The following is a 21,300-nucleotide window of genomic DNA, read 5'->3' on the forward strand; positions in this document are numbered from 1 at the left end:
CTGAAGACATCAGTTTGCAACCCTTGCTCTAATTTAAAGACGAACATACAGGGTGGAGCAAAAAGTAGGTTTACAGTTGTGAGTATGCAAAACACAGAGTTTATTCTTGTATTATTATTTATTAATTGTAGCATTTTCCGTATGGACAACAGTAAACCTACTTTTGTCCTGCCCTGTGTTTTAAGAAGCTGAGTGAGCTGGGTTGGAGAAACATCCCAGGTACTCTCAGTTTTCAACTGTTAGTGGCAAAGGAAACTCCTTATCAAATTTCTAACCAAAAGAGGTCAAGTCACTCTAAGTAATTCAGGGTAAAGGATTGATCTACCCCACAATCAGTGTGAATGAGATATTCGCTAATTTTCAATAGTTTATTATCAACAACAACAACATAATATCGCCTCTGTCTTTACTTATTATTGATTATTCTCAGGATGAGACTAGACTTCCAGACAGGCATTTTTCTGGTGATTGAATACAGTGATAATGGTTTCAAAGATGAGGAAATGAATTACTTTGTTAGAGACTCTCTGGGGACAAGCCTGAAATAACTCTATGGGCTATGATGGTATTTATTAATATTATTTGTAATCTAGAAACATTTATTTATATTCTTCAAAGAACCTGTGTTCAGTCAGGCTTTTCTTATGCAAAGACCTGATAAGAAGAAGACACCACAGTATGATTTCAGAAAAATGATGAAATATTCACATCCTTTGTCTAAAATCTCTCTTCCATGGTAACTGAAATTGACAGAGTATTTTGTCTGATCTTTGCAAGAAGGACATGAGATACCTTTCTTAAAATATCACCGTCCAGGCAATCCTGGAAGAGGTGGCACATTGAGCTGTTATATTTCACTTAGACCTTATTTTCTGTTAATTTAGCAAACCCCAGTAACCTAGCTGCTCTTCATAGAAAGACAGTAAGAGAGAAGTAATATATGAAGTAGGGAAGAAGCCAAGGAAGATACACACAAAGCCACACACTCATTCATTCATTTATTCATTCATTCTGCCACCATTTATTCAACACTGACTCTGGGCCCTGCCGTAGGATAGAGCATGTAATCCAGTTGGGAGACACAATTACAGAGCAGTGACCGAGCTCTGATAGCGGTATGTGAAGGCTATCATGGGCCAGGTTCAAAGGGCAATGTGATGGTTAATTTTAACTGGTCCATGGGGTGCCCAGATGTTTAGTTAAACATTATTCTGGGGGTGTCTGTGAGGGTGATTTTTGGATGAGAGTAACGTTTGAATCAGTAGAATGAGGAAAGCACATTGCCCTCCCCAGCAATCTGTGAGTGAGCATCATCCAACCATCGAAGGTCTGAATGGAAGGAAAGGCTAAGAAAGTGCTCTCACTCCCCCCCCCCAGCCTCCCCCCCCCCCCCCCCCCCCCCCCGACTGCCTTTGAACTGACAGGCTCTCCAGAGTTTCTGGTTTGCTAAGGACAGATCTTGGACTTCTTAGCCTCCATAATCATGTAAGCCAATTCCTCATAGCAAATCTCTTTAGATAGATATATATCCTATTAGTGCTGTTTCTCTGGAGAATGCAGACTAATACAGGCATCCTCCTCAGCCTGGCCGGGAGGGCTTGGGAGGGAGGGCCGCTGTAAGGAGAGCTTCCTGGAAACCGACACGGGGCTGCATTCCGAAGAATGTAGCAGAGTTAAGAAGGAGGGAGAATGCCCATTGCATGCTTCAAGGCTCTGTCCCCACACCTTTCCAGTTCAAAATTTTAATCAATTACTTGGATGAATATATAAGAGCACATTTATCACTGGAATATGGCAAAAAGTTAAGAGAGAGAGGCATTACTTTGGATAGTGGCAAAATGATGTTGGCAGGGTAGAGGATGGGCCAAACCCAACAAAATAAAGCTGATCCGAGGTCGAGGAGAGGCCTTGCGCTTGTGTTAAAGAAAACAAAACAACAGAAAGCAACCAGCTGCACAAGCCGAGCAGGGCGTAAAGGGTTGGGGGGAAAGGACATTAAAAACTATATTTTTATTGAGATATTATTGACATATATAACATTGTAGTAATTTTATGTGTAAATGTAGTGATTTTATATATGTTTATATTGAGAAACGATCACGACAGTAAGTTTAGTTAACATTCATCACCACACATAGTTGGTGGACAAAAACTTATAAGATTATTCTCTTAGCAAATTTCAAATATACAGTACAGCATTCTTATCTGTTGTCGCCATGCTGTACATTACATCCCCAGGGTGCATTCATCCTGCGGCTGGAAGTTTATACCTTTTGACCCCCTTCCCCCATTTTGCCACCTTTTACCTCTGGCAACCACCAGGGTGTTCTCTGCTTTCTGTTACTATGAGCTCTTGAGGAGTTTTTTGTTTGCTTTTTTTTTGCTCTTCTTTAGATCCCCCATATAAGTGATATCACATAGTACTTGTGTGTTTTCTCTGACTTATTTTACTTAGCATAATGCCCTCAAGTTCCATCATGTTGTTGCAAGCGACAAGATTCATTTTTAAGGCTAAATAATATTCATTGTGTGTGTGTGACATTTTGTTTATCCATTCATCCATTGGTAGACACTTAGGTTGTTTCCATATCTTGGCTATTGTAAACAATGCTGCAATGAATGTGGGGGTGGAGATATCTTCTTGAGATAGTGATTTCATTTTTTAAAATAAATACCCAGCCCGGCCGGGCCTGGCTCAGCGGTTGAGTGTCGACTTAAGATCCAGGCAATCAGGGTTCGATTCCCGGTCAGGGCACATGCCCATGTTGCGGGCTGCAGCCAATCAATGACTCTCTCATCATTGATGTTTCTATCTCTCTCTCTCCCTCTCCCTTCCTCTCTCTGAAATCAGTAAAGATATATTTGAAAAATAAATAAATAAATAAATAAATAAATAAATAAATAAATACCCAGAAGTGGAATTACTGGATCATATGATAAAAAAAAGACTTATTTATATGATCTGCTTTCGTTCAGAAGTTGGCAAATTATGGCTCATTAGCCAAGTTTAGCCAGGTGCCTGTTTTGTAAATAAAGGTTTCCAAGTTGTCTGTGGCTGTTTTCCTGCTACAGCTGCAGAGCTGAGTAGTTGCAACAGAAACTGAATGGACTGAAAAGTCAAAAATACAGAGTGAGGCTAAAGTAGGTTTACAGTTGTTCATATGGAAAATAACACAATAATTAATATATAGTAATACAAGAATGAACTCTGTGCTTTGCATACTCACAACCGTAAACCTACTATGGCCCCACCCTATACCTATCATCTGACTCTTTACTGAAAAGTGTGCTGACCCCTGGTTTAGTCCACTGTGAGTTCAGTGTGAGACAAAAGTGTGATATGCACACTAAGAAAGCCAATTCTCTCCTAGGACTCAGTTATAAAAATACAGGTGCTTAAAATCATTTGTGAGTGAAACAGTGAATGAACAAGTGCCCAAACAAGAGAGAGGATGGCCCATCGTGGTCTTTGTGGACCAGAACCCACAAGAGACCCAGGCTCCAGCCTGAGGATGCAATGCAGGAGGAATACTGGAGCTGAGTCCTGGAGTTCACTCAGAGGAGGGGGCTGAGGCATATTGGGAATTGTTGCATCAAAGAAGGAAATAAGGATGTTTAGCCTGAAGAAGCAAATGCCCAAAGGAGATTTCAACAGCATCAGCATCATCGACAATATTTATCGAGTCTTATGTACCAGCTCTTTAAACATATCATCTCATTCAATTCTCACAACAGCCCTATGAGGTTGGTAGTATTAGTATGACCATTTTGTAAATGAGGAATCTGAGACATAGAAAGTTGCCCAAGATCACGCAACCAATAAATGGGGAAGCTGATATTCAATCCATGCAATCTGCCTCTAGAGCCCACTTGCTAATTGTATACTATTAGCTAGCAGTCCTCCGTTATTTAAAGGGATATGAATAACTTTGTTATCTCCAATTCCTACAGACAGAGGAAATAGAAAAGAGACTCTGGCTCGATTCAAGGAAGACCTTTCCAATGTCCAGTGATGAAACAGGCTTTTCACTGGGGAGAAAACCCTGTCATTAGGGTGTGTTCAAGTAGGAGCCAGATGACTTGGCCCAGATTTTAGAGAAAGGATTCCAGAATAAAAAGCACATGTCCTCCAAGATTCCACCCCCACTCTTGATTCTGTCATGGTCTGGGTCTTGGGACACTCCCCAGGATGATTGACTTAGGTCAACAAAAGGTGGGGGGGCGGGGAGCTAAGAGGGAAGCATTTTTCTCACTGCTTTATATATGTTAACTCATTTAACCCTCAAAAGAGCTGAATGAAGAGATACCACGAATGTCATTGTTCCCATTTCGCAGATGCAAAACTGAGTCATATTGTGACTACATAATTTATCCGGAGTCATACAACTAGGAAGTATGAGAGCCAGGGTTGGAATTTAGGCCACCTGACTGCAAAACCTGTGCTCTTAAGCATTTCCATATAAAAATCTCTTCTTAAGAGGGAATGTGTCATCTGAAAATGCTCCTTTTATTTCCCCTTGTCTCCGCGCCAAGATTTTTGATACATCCACTTCCCATGTTACAAACCATTGTATTACTACAGGTTAATGGTAGCAGCTGCCAACGTAACATTCTCATTTTGTCAGGTGATAATTTGTAAGGTCTGATTCTCCTGCATAAGAAGCTGACTGGGAGGTAGGCGGTTCCCAAATGCATCATAAGCGGTACTGACTAATCGGCTAATCAAGCTGCTACGACTGTGTTCATTCTCTTGGAAGTCCCATCTGAACGTATTAACAATAATGTCCTACTTACAATATGCCTGGTTCCTGTTTAAGTGTTACTTCTATGATGGGAACCACCGGATTTCTACACCTCTCCTACAGATGCAAGGCCGAACTCACACCAATGATTCCTGCATATTAATTTCCCTGATGGGTAAGGTGAAATTTGATAATAGTGGGACTATGCTTGACGTGTAGTAGGTGCTTAATACATATTCGTTTTAATACATGTAATCAATTGAAATTTACTGACTTTAGGGGAATGAAGAGTAAGAATATTTCTTTTCCCTTGTGGTGCTTTTGGGGCTCTGAAAGTGAGCAGCTAGTACTTCCCCCCCCCCCCCTCCAAGAGATTTGTGCTTCCAGTAACTGAGCAAACAAAAATTAGAGCAGCTCCTCAACTGCTTTGCATTGCTGAGCATAAAAATATTTCTCAAGAAAAACTGTTGTGGTTATTATTTAGACAAACACCATGTTTCCAGCCTGCTCTTCTTGCAGATCTCTTTTTCTTCCATATTCAAAGGGAGCGATGCCAGTCCAATTAGGACACAGAACATGAATAGTTAAATAACTGATTCACTGTAGATAAGGACCCGGGTATGCATCTAAGGAGACCTGCTCGATTCATTGTGTATAAGGACAGAGCTCTCCCTGCCTGTTTTCATGAACTGCCCAGCCTTTCAGAGCAGACACTGTTCCGAAGGCAGAGAGATGGGAGCCTTATGTTGAGGTAATTGCTTAGGCAGGAGCTTTCTTATTAGGTCTGCGCTTTTCTTCCTCCTCTCACGTCTGCTCAGGGACTGAGCTTTATGACCCAATATGGCAAAGTTGGCCTCCTCTCCCTGGGTAAGTGCCCCCGGAGACGGGGTAACACACTGCAGTCTCCTCCGTGGCAGGAGCGTTGCCTTACTGTCTCTGTGCCCCCTCGGCTCGCCCCCGGGAAATGCTTAAGAAATCTTGTTGGAGCTATAAGCTGCGGCCCCTTCAGAAGGCTCACCGTCCTATGGTCTTCTCTTTCACCCCACCCCCAACTGGGGTACCACCAGTCTCCAGATCTCTTAGGCTCCGTAACGTTCAAAACACTTAACCAACAAACAGCATGGGCACTGACTAAAGAGCCATCTGCTTAGAAGAGGATCCTGAAGGACCCCTCCTGTGACAGACATTAACTCTAATTTCCTGTTCACTCAGGGGAATTAGGAAAGGGACATTGAAGGGAAGGGTCCCCAGGCTGGAACAGTGGCTACTTATTGTTGAAGGGAAGTATTTAAATGTTTTAACAATGGTACAGCTGTATTAGTACATACCAGTTGATGGCATCTATTTAATTCCCTCAAAGCCACCCAATACAATGCAGCCAGACTTACCTTATTTTTTCCAAAACAGAAATATCATTGCTTTTCTCCCCACATAACCATAGTTGTTGTAAATATATAGTAAAATAAAATAAGCTGGGAAGATGGTAGCTGTAGCATAGTTTTTGAAATTTCTCAGAATCTCCAAATGAAGACAGAGAGAGTGACTAGATGGCCCAACCTAAAACCCACGAACACATGGGAGAAAAAAACAGATGACAAGATAGCTCCCCAAATCCCCAAATGCACAAAGACCTGCAAGATATTAACATCTGTGCAGAAGAAAGCAGAGGGAAGCAGTGGGGCATTTGATAAACCCGAGAACAGGAAAATCCCCAGATAGTCAATAGGCATCCACTGGAAAGCCTGGCCAACCGATTGGAGAACAGCAGCCATAACTGAGAAGAGGTCTGCCAGCTCCAACAGCAGGAGACTGGAATGGGTTTGCCGCAAAAACTGAAGGAGCTGGAGCAGTCCAGCCCCTATGAGTTCTCAAAACTGCCCAGCCAGGGTCATCACCAGCTGAACTGTTAGCAACATTCAAGAACTAAGGGAATATTGTTCACAGGCTTTTACTTGAGAACAAGCTTCAGACAGGAGAGACTGGTGGTGAGAATTAAAAATAGGGTTATTTTTTAGTTAAGATGAAATGGTTGTAAAAAGGAAGAGAGTATGTTATGTAATGGCTATAGGACCATATAATGTAGATATAACAACTATTTTTTAAAAAATATATCTTTATTGATTTCAGAGAGAGGAAAGGAGAGGGAGAGAGAGAGATAGAAACATCAATGATGAGAGAGTCACTGATCGAGCCCACAACCCGGGCATGTGCCCTGACTGGGACTCGAACCCTAATCACCTGGATCCTAGGTTGACGCTCAACCGCTGAGCCACACCTGGCCGGGCAGATATAACACAACTATAAAAAAATGAGGGCACAGTATAAGGAGAGTAAATGCAAAAATGTTCTTAAATGTTTTTAGCAATAATATTTAGTAGTATTAGTATTGCTACTCTGAGACAGTTGGGGATAAATTAAATGAGCAAATATAGGACATTCTAATTCTATCATCTTCTGTATTCTTAAGAACCAAAATTCTCATTTGGAAGAAAGAAGATATAGATATAATACAGAGGAGGTTAAGTAAAAATAAATACAAATTTATATTGGAAGTGTTAGTATACCTATATATCTATATCATACAAAACTCTCTACTTATGTATAAAATATATACCTATATTCTGTAGTCTATAGAATGTGTGCACAGTTTTATAATCTTAGCTCTGTCCCCTGAGAGGCCTAACAATTTTGTGACCAAGGCAGCAACATAGAGCATCCTTGGTACCAAAATGGTGGTCTTGAAATACCACTTGCCAATAAATAAAGTTAAGGTTTCTTGAAGAAATGGATGGTTCTCAGGGAATAGCAGTTCCTACCTGGGACTGAAAATATATACCATGAATCTAGAACATTTTGTCATACCTGACAGCAAGGAAAGTACCAAACACTTCCAGGGATATGGCAGGAAGACCTCAGGAGCTGGACTGAAGAGGCTCTCACTGGCCAAAGATGCAATGTGGTCTTTCAGAAAGGATCATCATTGCAACTAGTTAAAATCTATCAAATATGTTTAAATTCATGAATTCATGCAAATATTAAAGAATAATTGATTACTTTCAGAAGATAATAGGGAACTAATTCATTATCTTGAAAACCGTTAAATAAAAAAATACAATCAAACATTTATCTTGCCTTTTCTGCATAAACTGTAACACTGGGTAAATAGTAGGGGGAAAATCTCCCTTTATGAAAGCATTTCCATTAATAAATAAAAAATAAATGTAGGATTAGAAATATTTTAAAATTTTTATCATTTTTTACTGAGGTATGTAGAAACCTTTACTTTATCATCCTTAAAAGGTCAATCCATTGAGGAATTGATCAACAGCTGCTAACATCACCAAAAGAGAGACACCCAGACACGATATGCCTCTTGATGAACACACACCGCCACCTGTGGTCTTGCCAAGCAGAATCTCGATCCAGCTGCCGTTCTATAGGAAAGACAGAGGACAGAGGAGCAAATTGATGGCGACCATAACTGTGCCAACAGCAAAATCCAAACTGTGGGAGACTCCACAAGACAAATGCCCCAGGATTCTACGACAGATATAGGAAAAGAAAGGAATGGACGGGGACCTCGTAGATGAAACAATGTATCAGATTTTTAAAAATGGATAAGACATCCAGACATACTTGAATGGTAAATTATAAAAAAATGTAAGGAAATTAGTACTTAAAAAGTGAAATAATATTTACTTTTGTAGGGAGGAGTGGGGGTGAGGCACAATTGGGGTTTCTGGGTTATCTGGCCAGGTTCTACTTGCTGACTGGTGGTGGTTGCAAGGATGTCCACCTTAGTAACTTAAAAAGCTACACATTTGTTGCTTGTTTGTGCCTGTATCTGTATTTTATTTTCAAGTAAGAAGGTTTAAAGAATGATACTGAGGAATTTAAGCCCTTTCCTTCTCTATTCCAACTTCAGAGATAAATACTGTTAACATTTTGGTGTTTGTCTTTGTAGGCTTTTAATGCATACATAAGCTTGCACAATACGTAGGATTTAGCTAAATGAGATCGGGCGGCAGATGCGGTTTTGAAACTAGCCTTTTCACTCAGCAATATATCATGAACATCTTTCCATACCAAAAGTTTCAGGCAGTAAAGTACAAAGAAGAGAATCAGAACATTCCTCAAAATCTCACCACCCAACAAAGAAGGAATTTCTGTCATTGTAACTGTACGGTGATGAATGTTAACTAAACTTATTGTGATAATCATTTTGGAGTATATACAGATATCAAATCAATATGTTGTACACCTTAAATAAATACAATATTATGTTCAGTTATATCTCAATAAAACTGGGGGGGGGGAATCTCACCACTAAAAATAATGTGTTAACATAATTCAAGAAGTCTATTTATATATAAATGTAGGAGATGAGAGAGAGAATTTAACCATCATTTACCCAAATTATTTTAGTTAAAGTACTGAATTTAAACTTACTTTTACAGAAGAAAAAACTAAAAGTAAACTAAATTTAGTTTCAAATAACTTAATTTTTTCCACCATGGGAGAAGTGTTTTTCAAGACATTCCTAAATAAAGAGAAAATTAGGAAATAATTAAAAGGTTGAAGTGATGACATTTCTCTTGATTTATGTTTTAATTTTAGATCACTGCAACTGGTTCCCTAAAGGTAAAAGATGAGGTAATTTTACTTCCTCCCTCTCTCCTTCTCCTGCCTCCTGATTTTAAAAAATCTATTATTTTTGCTCTATCAGGATTTATGTAACATTTACATTTTGTTCCACAGCTAGAATTCAATTAGTTGTTTGGTCTTAGTTTTGTATTTAATAGGTTACCTGCCTATCATCAGTACTCTTACCTGTCACCTTGGTGTTTTCTGTTCCTGAATCCCTTCTATGAAATTCATCTCCTTGTCCTGATTACTTGTGGTTTTCTTCATTTAGGACTCGTGAGTGTTGTACTCTCTGAGTTCTTTCACGCGTGAGCCATCTCCATGTGGCGAGGTGCTATTCCCAGGGCCTACTTTTCTCTTTCTAAACTGCTGACATTGCTTCATTGTCTGCGGGCATTGAGATGGTTTGGAAATATTTGTGCCCATCCTACCCACCTCCACGATTTGCCATTTCTGCCCAGATGTCTAAGTGATGGTTTTCCCTTGAAAATTCGTAACTCAATCTGGCTATGTCTTGATGTTTCTTCAAAGCAGTTTTTTCTGGCATACTGTAGAAATTTTCCTCTGCAGATTCAGTTCTTTGTTTTAAGAAAAGCATTCCTGTATTGTGTTTCTGAATGCCTATTTTTTTGCATTTATTAGATTTTCCTCACCAATTAGGGACACCAATTATCCTTGTGTTTGATTACCTTCTGGTTCTCTTATTATCTTTTCACTAATTGCTTTACTCCCTCTGCATTTTCCCTTTGTATTTGTCATAATTATCTCAAGCTTTTATCCATGCCATTAATTCAATTTGCAATCATGTCTTTCCCATTATTTGGCATTTCTGATTTATGCATTAGATACAGGATGGTGTTTCAGTTCTTGACTCATTTCCTTAGCTCTGAAATATCCTTCTTATTCTTCCTTTGTTATCTTATCATCTCAATTTTGAGGTCTTTTCTCAGGTTTATATTCTTATTAAGGCCTTTTCAGTGCAAGTCACTCCCTGGGAGTCTCCTGTATGTTGGAGTTATGTTTCCTTCCAGACTAGTTTCTTCATAGTTCACCCATTATTTTCCTTCATCTCCATCCCTCCCCTCCCTTTTTTGATTGTCACCTTGTAATTACTTTTCATCTCACTTTAGTAAGGGCAGTTCCAACCAGATCTTTTTGTAACTGTTATATAGTATGAATGAAGTCTCCTTGCCCCCTTCCCACCTTATCTAGGGTGAGTTTGTTGCCCTGTCATTACATTAGGTATTAGAATAAAGAGAACCTGTGATTTTTCACTCTGTTATCTTTACTCTGAAATATTAGAAAGCTTTTCTTAAAATGCAAGTTTTATCCTGCCACATCTTGCTTAAAACTCTCTGGTGGCTTATCATAGCTCTTATGAAAAATGTCTAAACTTCTTATATCCAAGATCCTTCATCATTTGGCCCACCTACCTCCCGAGACTCAGGTCTCCCATCATTCTCTACCTCATTTGTTAATTGATCATGGAGGCATTTTGTTGAGCCTGGATCTGCCTCAGAACCCTTCTCAACACAGGTAGCCTATTGGCCATCTGCTCTGGTTAAATTTCATTCGTCCTTCAAAACTTAGTTCCAGTGTTTTTTCTCTGGGAAGCTTTCCCAGACTCCTTCTCCTTACCTTGTCCTCTTTTGTGTACGATGCTCCCTTTTGTACTTTTCTGTCATATAATTTATCATATTTCATTGTAATTGTCTTTTACAGTGTAGTGTAATGAGTTTTGGAGCCAGATTACCTAGGTTCAGAAATTGGCTCTGCCATTTGCTATTTGTATAACTTTGAGGGACATTATGTAACCTTTCTGTGCCTGTTTCCTTATGAGAATTAAATAGGTTAATGCATGTGAAGCTTCCATCAAACAAAAATTGTTTATTTTATTTACTTATGTTTTTTATTAAAAGGAGCCATCACCGATAGCAGTAACAGTCTCATAGGACCCAGAGCTTCTACCTGACAACCCAGGAGCTGTCCGAGGTGCTAAAACAATACTCTTTCTTCACAGGACAATGCCCCCACCGCCTGTCATATATTTAGCTCCCTAGGGGGTAAGTCCGTCCTTAGTCATTATATCTTTCTAGCTTCAGTTGTGGATGGAGAAACTGTTTCTCCCCTTGCATTTCCACAAGCATCATTCTAGTCCTGGCCTTGGCTACCTCACCAGTTTCATTTTGTGTGAATGAGGTCAGCCTCCTAACTGGTCTCCTGACCTTTGGACCACTTGATTGACCAAAATTCACATTATCCTTCTCTGAATCTATCTTTATATCAAGTCATGCCCCTACTTACTCACAGGAAATTTCAAAACAATAGAAGCAACTCGAATGGCAACATGAGGGGATGTTTAAATGATACTATATCTATGAGAAAGGTACATTAAGCAGCTAATAAAAATAATTCTTAAGGCCATGTAAAAATATAGAAAATCATTTGTTGAAGGAAAATAGCAGACTATAATATCTTTTTTAAAAAACAAAACAAAAACAAGCAGGCTTAATTCACTTTAATTTTCCTGTATAAAACTATGTGTGGCCACAGCTGGAGCCTGGGGCCTCTGCACAGAGACTCCAGTGTGGGTCCTTACAAGAGGGTCAGTGAACTCCTGATAGGGAGACTTGGTGAACATGGTCTCTTTCCAGAGGTCAGGGGTGAGGCGGCAGGAGGTCTTGGAGATGGCATCAAAGGCCTTGGCAAAGTTGCCTGGGATGGCAGTGCAGCCCCTGCCCAAGGTGCACCAGTCTTCGATGCCATCAGCAGCAGCAGCAGCTTCTTGGGCCCAAGGGCTGAGACAACTCCAGTGTCCCTGGTGGTGGGGATAAGGCTATCAGCACAGAGCAACATCAGTCAGTCACCTTGCATGGGGCAGTGTGGAAACTTGCCAACCTTGGTCCCCCAGTTGCCTTGCCACACAAGGACTATGGAGAACTTGGTCAGCATGAACGGCCCCATGGATAGCAGTGGCTACTTCCCCGCAGCATGCAACACTCTGGCCAACATGTCCATTGTAATTCCCAATGGTGACAAATGCCTTGAACTTGGTCTGCTGGCCAGCATGAGTCTGGTTTTACATGGACATAATCTTCAAAACTTTGTTCTTGAGGGATGCCCCCTGGAAAAAATCAGCACTCTCAGATTCCTTGATGAGCAGGCAGAAGAGACAGATCTCCTCCAGGGACTTGATCTTCATGTCCTTGACCAGGAGGCCTAGCTAGGTGACAGGGATCCACCCCTTGTCCTCATCCCAGCCCCAACTCAAGCCTTGATCTTGGCTCTGAATGCCACTGCTAATTCCTCCACAGAAGCCCCTGTGGTTCCCATTCCAGGGCCCCTACGGGCCTCTGGGCTCTCCCAGGGCACCAGCATCAGCTGTCATTGGTGTTTCCTCAGAGAAGAAGAATATGGTTTTAACAACATTCATGCAATTATTAAACATGTATTGAGCACCTACTTTGTGATAGGCCTTAGAGATGTGAGAATTATTAACACAGCCCCTTCTTTAAAGAAGGTCAGAGTCTAGCAGGATAGGTAGCCATGTAAACAGATTGCAAGCAGAACTGCATTTGGACAAAAAGTAGGAAGAATATGGAACTATGTAAATAACATTGGGGTAGAAGTGTGGGTAAAGTCTGTCTTTTTAAATATCTGTTAGGAAGTGAACCCTGGCACAGATCCTCAGAGGAGAGAGTGGAATCAAATTCCTCTGACAAAGGCTACAAATAAACTCTTGCCCACTCCACCCCTGCATCTTCAGGCCACCTACAGAAAAAAAAAAAAAGGGGGGTCAGTGGAGTGTCCGATCCCCAGATGTGGCTTAGAGAAGTTAAAGGACAAGAGGAAAAGAAATGGCATAACAATCATGCAGACCTTCTACAGCAAAATAAATGAATATTTTTGAATGACTGACAATGCAATAAAAAAAATGGAGGAAATGTGTATAATGGTACCCTGATGGGTATCCCAGCCCCTCATTAACTGTCCACCAGGCTTAACTCCCAAGCCACATGTCCCACGATTCCCTAGGAGATCTGATCTTTTTGTTACCAAACAAGGGTTTATTGTCCACACACAAAGAAGCCAATACTATGACATTCTCAATACCTGAGAGAAAAGAAAGAGCAATTTATTTAATCCTGAGTCTGCTTGCAGGACACAGGAAGAACCTCTCAAATCTGTCTCCTCAATCCAGGGTTTGTGGCAGGTTTTAAGGGGTTAGGGAAAACAGGTATGTGGAAGCACTGGTGGGGCAAGTTTTACTGGAGAAACTTGGAGGTTGGCCATTTACGGAAAAGGGCTTCACTTCTGAAAGGGTCTGGTGTTCAAGTTCTCATTATATCCTGGCTCTCTGGTTCTGTGCCGGGAAGGAGGGGTGAGACTTCGGTTCTGGATGAAGCTGGAGGTCAAAGTTTTCTCCTCTGTGCATGCTTTGAGTGCATGGCTTACAGTTTTGGTTCTGTTGTCTCTAAAAAGCAACTCAGTATTTCATTAGGACCATTTAAGCTGGTTCTGAGGTTACATTTTTACTGTCATCACCTCCATATTGCTGGTCATTCTGTTGTACCCTATCAAGAATATTCTTCATCTTTTTAATTAAAATCCTGCATTATTTTTAAGCTAATTAGTCATCTTCTTTGAGAGCCCTTTCTTAGCTACTCTCTTCTATTGTAGTATAAATATTTGAATGTCAGTTTTACTAGATGTAAAATTCTTGGCTCACATTGCCACTGCTTTGAAGTTCCAGGGAGAGAAGCATGCACCTGTTATTGGTTAATCTCATAGGCTTTGGAATCAGACAAATTTGGGTTAGATTCACTTCACTTATTAGCCATGCAAGCTTTGGAATGTGTTTGATCTTGATAAATCTTAGTTTCCTAATCTATTACATGGAGATAACTGTCTGATAAGGATGTATCAGTTTTGTAAGGATGAAACAGATTGATACATGTACAAGAGCTTGTCACAGTGCCTGGGACATGTAAAGTGATCAATACATGTAGTTGAGACCATTTTGTTTCCTTGATATTATTCTTGATCTGTTTCAGGGAAATATAAATTGATTCAACCAATAATGTATGTCCCCATAGTAGGTATTTAACAGGTGCCTTGTGAAGGGTTTTAATTTAAGAACATGACAAAAAAACAACAACAGTATTTCATTACTAATGCATTTCCAAATGGAGGTTGACAAACTGGTAAGAAGTTATGCTAGTTGGTAACATTTCTTATCTACAAATAGTAGACTGAATTATTCATTTCTCTTTTACTATTTATGTGAAACTGTAAGCTGGTTTGGTTTTGCTCAGTTTTATCGAATGTCTATCTATGTTAATAATTAATGAAAGAAGTTAGGTTGACCTCTGAATCCCAGTACATTTCCTGCTGTATTTAAGAGGGAAACCTATGAGTCTGGCCTGAAGGTCAAGAGGGTTGAATATGTTGTTTGTAACTGGTGGAGATGTTACACAATTAAGAAAAAAGGAAGAAGAAATATAGTGTTCTCAAATATTAAGAGGTTTTCAAGGAAACAGAAATAAGATGTCTGGATTTAGATGGCTAATGAGGGTATGACAATATGAAATAGATATAACTCATCATTAAAACACTTTGAAGATCCTTTAAGCATATGAAAGAGATAAAGACACCCCCCCCCCACCACCTCACTAAAACAAAGAGGAAATCTGATTCAATCTAGTTTCACTTTTAAATTGGTTCTTCAAATTAGTTAATGGTAGCATAGCAAATATGGGGATTTCCACAGATGAGCAGTATGACTGTGTTCATTAGCATATGATGTGTTGTCATTTATTTGGTGCAGTTGAATAATTGTCTTGGTTTCGGAAGGGAGTTTAAAAATTATTTTGGGTAATACTTGAAGATCACCCTAACAATTACTTAACTGAAACTGTCCCCTTCCCACTAGGGATCTTATTCAAGTTTAGTAAAATTAAGCAACATTAATTGGATTAGATATTGCTTTCACAAAGCAAACAATGTTAACTAGAAGGAGAGGAAAAGGGGACATCTGTAATACTTTCAATAATAAAGATAAATTTTAAAAAGGGAGAGGGAAGTAGTGCTGTAGAAACAGCATAAGCAATGTAAAACAAGATAATACACAAACCAGTGAAGTGACTGAGACTTCCTACAATGCTGAGCACAAAATATTCACGTGGTAATACACTAAAATAAGCACTTTACTTCTTGTGCAGGTCCTTAACACATCTTTTTAGTCCGAGTTCTCATTTTATAGACGAAGATGCTAAGACCCAGAGATGGGAAGCTACTAATTGGATCTGACAAGAGTTCGTTTTTACTTTGAGTAACACCTTTCCACAACTGTACCTTTTATATGAATCAGAGCACAGGAGGGCAGTAAAGCATAGGGATGAAGATAGGGATGAAGTGAGTGGACCTTGGAGTCAAACTGCCCCAGTTCAAATCCTGGCTGTGCCACTAACAAGCTGTATGTGGGCAAAATACCTACCCTCTCTGAGCCTTAGTAGCTCCTTCTGAAAAACCATAGAATCCTACTACTCACTTCATTGGGTTGTGTGGATTTAAAGTGGTAACAGGTAAAGCCCCTGGTGCATAAGTAAGTACACTTAATAAAATTCTTTCCCCAAAGGCAAAACAGCAAAGACCAATCTGAAGAGCTTCATATCAAAGAAGAAAAAAACCCAACGTATGCAGATCTTAGGTTAAAGTAAAAAGGAGTTAGCAGACTTCATTAATTTCCTTCACTTTTTCTCCCAATATGTCGCCTCTCCTTTTATCTATGCTGGTAGGCACCAAAGAGACATTCAAACAAAACGTTTTTATTCATGAGATCATAAACGTCCTTAGTGTGTTTAATATTTGGTCTCCATAGCGCTGCTGACACTCTATCAATGTTAGAAAATTATAACAGTATTTCTTTGACAGTGGGGATCTGCCAGAATCACAGGCATCCAGGCAATGTAAAAGCCAAAGCCATCCTCACAAATGTTTACCCAGCACAAGCCTTTGCATTCCACCGCTGCTTGCCTGCTTACCTGTCGCAGCCAGGTTTGTAAATGCAAGCGTCCTTGTATGCTTTTCAAAAGATCCTTTGGTAAACAAGGGTTCTTTTTGTCTACATCAAATTCAGGCTGCCTTGAATATTCTGCTATTTGATTTGCTGTATTCAGCCGTAGAAGCCAAATAGAGAAAGGCCAGATTTCTGACCTCACACCATCCTACTCTTGTTCTTGAGGGTTTGGATCCGGTGTTTTCATGGTCACGAGGAATCTATCCCCCTTCCCTCATCTTTTTCCCAGAAGCATTAGCTTTTGGGGATGGGCTTTCCAGGTGGTTTGGAGAAGTGGGGGTGGGGAAGCCCTTTGCGAAGAGGAAGCTTCGCACGCAGGGGTTTGCCAGGAAGACCTGCGGGTTCCGCAGCACCGGGGTGCAGCCCCCTACCCCCCTGAGCTGCTTGCTCTGGAGAAAGCTAGACCCTCTCTGCCCCAGGAGGCCGTCTTCCCCCAGCTGTGGGCTGATCTGCCGGTTCCCACTCTTGCCTCTCATCCCCCCCGCCCCGCCCCTCAAGGTTTATGAACGCTCGTGGCTTACAGAAGACAATCGCAGACTGGGAAGAGTAGGACGGGACACCAGCGGGCCCTCCTCCCACACGTCTGCGAAAACAGAGGTACTTAGAAGGTGGTGAGCAGTCCCGCCTCAGCTCTCCACCAGTCCCCTCTCGCTCCTCAAACTTGGTTACCCTAAAGGTCGGTGGCAACGCTCAACTCCAGCACTCTCCCGCTCCGAGCTGGGGGCGACCGCGCGGCGGGCACCTGCCTCCAGCTCCTCTGCGGGGCGGGAGGGAGCGGGGAAGCGGCCTGGGGAGGTGGGGACGCCCCTACGCCACACGGTCCCCGGGGCCGCGAGGTCCCCGCTGCCCGCGCCCCGCCCCCGCCGAGGCCGCCGCCCGCTAGCCGGCCGCGGCGCACGCGTGTGCGGGCGGGGGCGGCACCGCGCTCCCCTGCGGCTCTTCGCCAGCGGCCGCCCTGTGCACCTCGCGCCCGAGCCCGGCCCGGCCAGTCCCGCCACGATGCGGAGGGTGAGTGCGCAGCAGCCCCGAGGCGCGAGGCAGCGGGTGGCGAATGTGCGGCGGAGCGAGAGCGCGGCCCTCCGCCGCGGGCCGCCGCCCGGCCCGATCGCCTGGCGGGGGAGCTGCGCGGGAAGGAAGGGCTGAGGGCGAGGAGGGGTCTCGCGGGGCCGCGGCGGGAGCCCAGGCGGGGGAGGGGCGTCCCTCTGACGACGCGAGGATTCCAGGGATGCCACCGGGTCCCTTCCCGCCTGAGGGCCTTTGGCCCCGAGCTCCCTGTGCGGCGCGCACACGTCGGGGCTCAGTGCCCGCGCCACCCCAAGGGGCTGTTCCCAGCGGCGCGCCCCCTCCTCGGGCTTTTGGAGGAGCCCCTTCCTGGGCTCCCTTCGCCGCGGCGCTCTGCTGCTCAGCCCCTCGCTGCTTCCCCGGGAGCCTCGGGAGCTAGTGCCGCCGGGCGTCGGTGGGGCTCCCCGGGCGCACACTCCAGGGAGGGCGGGCCCCAGTCCGGGTCCCCGGCCAGGGGGTGACAGGCAGAGAATGTGTGTGTGTGTGTTTCGGGGAGGGGGATCCTCATTCCTCGCCTCCAGAAAGACCCTCGCTTCTGGCGTTTGGAAGGCGCGAGGGAGCGTGAACTCAAGTTGTTTCCTCCGCCCGAGCGAGCCAGGCGCCACCCGCCGACGGGCGCCGCGCGGGGTCCGAGAGGAGGCGCCCTCCGCCGCCGCCGCTTCCCAAAGCGCGCGTGGGGGGCTCTGCGCGCACCCCGCCTCCTCCCGCCCGCGCTCTTAATGGAAAAATTCCAGTCTGCAGGCCGAACTGCACGGTTTGTTCCACCCCGGGGAACAGCCCGGGGCGTGGAGCTCCGTGTCGGCGGCCCCGGAGGGCGCGCACGCAGGCCCCGCGCAGCCTCGTCTTTCCTGCCTGCGGGAGTCGGCTACTGAGTGTTGGTGGTTTCATAAGTTACCAGCACCAGCGTGCTGTGTGCATCCCCGAGCCTTGGGGGACCCGTTAATCAAACGCAGGATCTCAGCTCTTACAGGGGAGAAGGGTAGTAGAGTAGAGAAAACTTAAGAAATCCAAGTCGACGTTTTCCGAGACCTCCTAAGGCCGACCCTGCTGACAGCTTAGGCGTCCGGGAAAGAGTGTTGGTTGAGTGTTTTCAGAAGGGACAAGGGAGAGAAAAAATGGAAAAAACAAAGTAAGACATTTCACTAGAGCCTTTGAATTTCTCTGGGTTGGACTTTGGGGTTGCCTTGTTACTAAATTATTTGTGTGCCTTTTACTTGAGTCACCTGAGTTGTCTTCTGTGTGGCTATGTGTATATGTGAGGGGTGGGGGAAGTGGTATTTGGAGGGGTTGTAGAACAAGTATGAATTGGCCCCAGCTGCCTCTGGAAGGTCTATTAGAGAGCTGACATGGAAATTTACCTGGCTTACCTTTTGGATTTAGTCCAAACTTGCTCAGGTGTTTCTGGGGAGGACAGGATTCCAGCCAGGCGGACAAGCTAGTTTTAATGCCTGGCGTTGGCTGGAGCAGCACAAATGGAAACTGGTGGGGTTACCTGCTTGAACTCCAAATTCAGGGATCAGCAATCTCCTTTTACCCTCAGTGCCACCAGGGTAATTAAGGAAAGCAGCTGGGATGGGATCTGTAGGCCTAAGGAAGGTGTGTTAGAGGGAGAATCAAGATTTGGAGATGGAGGGCGTTGATTAGAGTACAAGGTACCTGGAAAATATTGCAGATTTGGTTCCAGACCACCATAATAAAATGAGATCACAATAAAGCAAGTTCTAATCTTTTTCCTGGTTGTGGGGGAGGGCCTTGTCTTCAGTTTCAGCAAAGCACAGTACAAGGAGGTATGCCTGTATCTTAAAATGTGATTTGTATACTACCTGCTTTAGGGTGAAAGGTATGGATGCTTGCTAGAAATGCAGATTCCTGAGCTCTACTTTGGACCTATTAAATCAGAATCTCTGGGACTGGGGTGCAGCAATTTTATTTTAAACACCCACCACCACCATAAGGTATATGTATTAAGCACTTACTAAGTGTAGGCCCTGGGTTTTAAAAAAAACAAATTTTTTTAAATATTGTGATTATTTTAGAGAGAGAGGAACATCAATGTGAAAGAGAAACATGGATCGGCTGCCTCCTGCACAACCCCTACTGGGCATCAAGCCTGAAATCCCAGCATGTGCCCTGACAATCAAACTGGCAACCTTTTGGTGCATAGGATGACACTCAACCAACTGAGCCACACAGGCCAGGGCTCTAGGCATTGTTTTAAGCCCTAGGAGTACAGTGGGGAGGTGACAGTCAAGAACCTGTTCTCTTGGAGGCTACATGCTAATTAAGAAATTAGACAATAAAGAAGTAAAAAAAATAGGCCCCGGCTGTGTAGCTCAGATGGGTTAGAGTGTTGTCACAATATGCCACGGTTGCGTGTGGGTTGGATCTCTGGTCAGGGCACATATGAGAATCAACCAATGAGTGCATAAACAAGTGGAACGACAAATTGATGTTTCTCTCTCTCCCACCTCCCCCTTCCTCTCTTTCTAAAATCAATAACTTAAAAGAAAAAAACTTTCCAGCTCTTTGTTTTTAAAAAAAGAAGTAAACAAATATGCAAATACTTATAGATGGTGATGAGTGCAATGAAGAAAATAAAGCAGAATAAGGAAATGGGGAGTGACTCGGGGCATGAACCCATTTTAGTTTGCATGGCTAGGGAGGATATTTCTAAGGAGTTGACATTTGAACATATGATGGAAAGAAGTCAGCTATGTGAAGGTTTGGGCAAAGAGTGTTCCAGCTTGAGGAACATCAAATGCAAAGGCTCTTAGATAGGAACAGGCTTGGCCTATATGAGAAACAGAAGACACCTGGGCTGATGCACAATGGAATGAAGGGAGGTTGGAGAGAGAGGCAGGGACCAAGTTCCCTAGGATCTTGTTGACCATGGTAAGAAATTTGGATTTTAGCCTAAATGCAGAGGGTTATTATTTAGAGAATGTTAAGCAGAGGAGTAGAATGATGTGATCTGGTTTACTTTTTTGAAGATCATCTTGGCTCTTTTGTATAGAATGGATTATGGAATGTGATGGTAGTAAGGGAGACCACCTTTCTGTGCAGAGGTGATAGAGACAGGTGGAGAGACAGGATGTATTTTGGAGATAGCTGAACTTGCTGATGTAGGAAGAAGGGAGAGGTGGGAATCCTCTAATGTACACCTAAGGTTTCTAAGAGTGTGTGTGTGTGTGAGAGAGAGAGAGAGAGAGAGGGAAGGTAGGTTGTTGTTAGGCCTCAGTTGGGATGCCCCCAATGATGATTGATAATAGCTGGCATTTAGTGAACATTTTCTGTGTACCTGGTACTGTGGTATATATATTAGGAATCCTTTGAAAGGTTTTGCTCAAGGCCATTTAGCTAAGTGTTGGAGCTGGAATTTGTACCTGGATTTGCCTGACTCCAAGGTCTGGCTCCTGCCATTATGCTCTGCTGCCTACAAACTGCCTGAGGAGGCTCAAATCGTGCATTACGTCTCTACCCGGTGCTTTGAACTTCATGTCATGACCACCAGAGAAGCCGCATGCTGGATTCTTCTTTACCCTCTTCACAAAGCTAGTTAATGTTTTGTTCTTTATTTTTGCATCGAAAATGAGCTCTTTCTTATGGAGAGCCAAAAGTTTCGGAGGATTGGTTACTTTTAAAAATCACTTGTATTGAAAAGAGTTAGAAACCACACACAAAAAAAACCAAATAGCCTGAGAAAGAATGACAGAGTTGGGGGAATCATCCTACCTGGTATCAAACTATACTACAAGGCCATTGTAATCAAAACAG

General features: G+C 43.0%; 1 pseudogene; it reads right to left on the reverse strand.

Moving 5' to 3' along the window:
- Positions 1-11,904: 11,904 nt before the first annotated feature.
- Positions 11,905-12,603, reverse strand: LOC107538870 (small ribosomal subunit protein uS5 pseudogene; annotated as a pseudogene).
- Positions 12,604-21,300: the final 8,697 nt, after the last annotated feature.

The sequence above is a fragment of the Miniopterus natalensis genome, chromosome 2 (assembly GCF_054644295.1).
Source record: "Miniopterus natalensis isolate mMinNat1 chromosome 2, mMinNat1.hap1, whole genome shotgun sequence".
Classification (NCBI taxonomy): Eukaryota; Metazoa; Chordata; class Mammalia; order Chiroptera; family Miniopteridae; genus Miniopterus; species Miniopterus natalensis.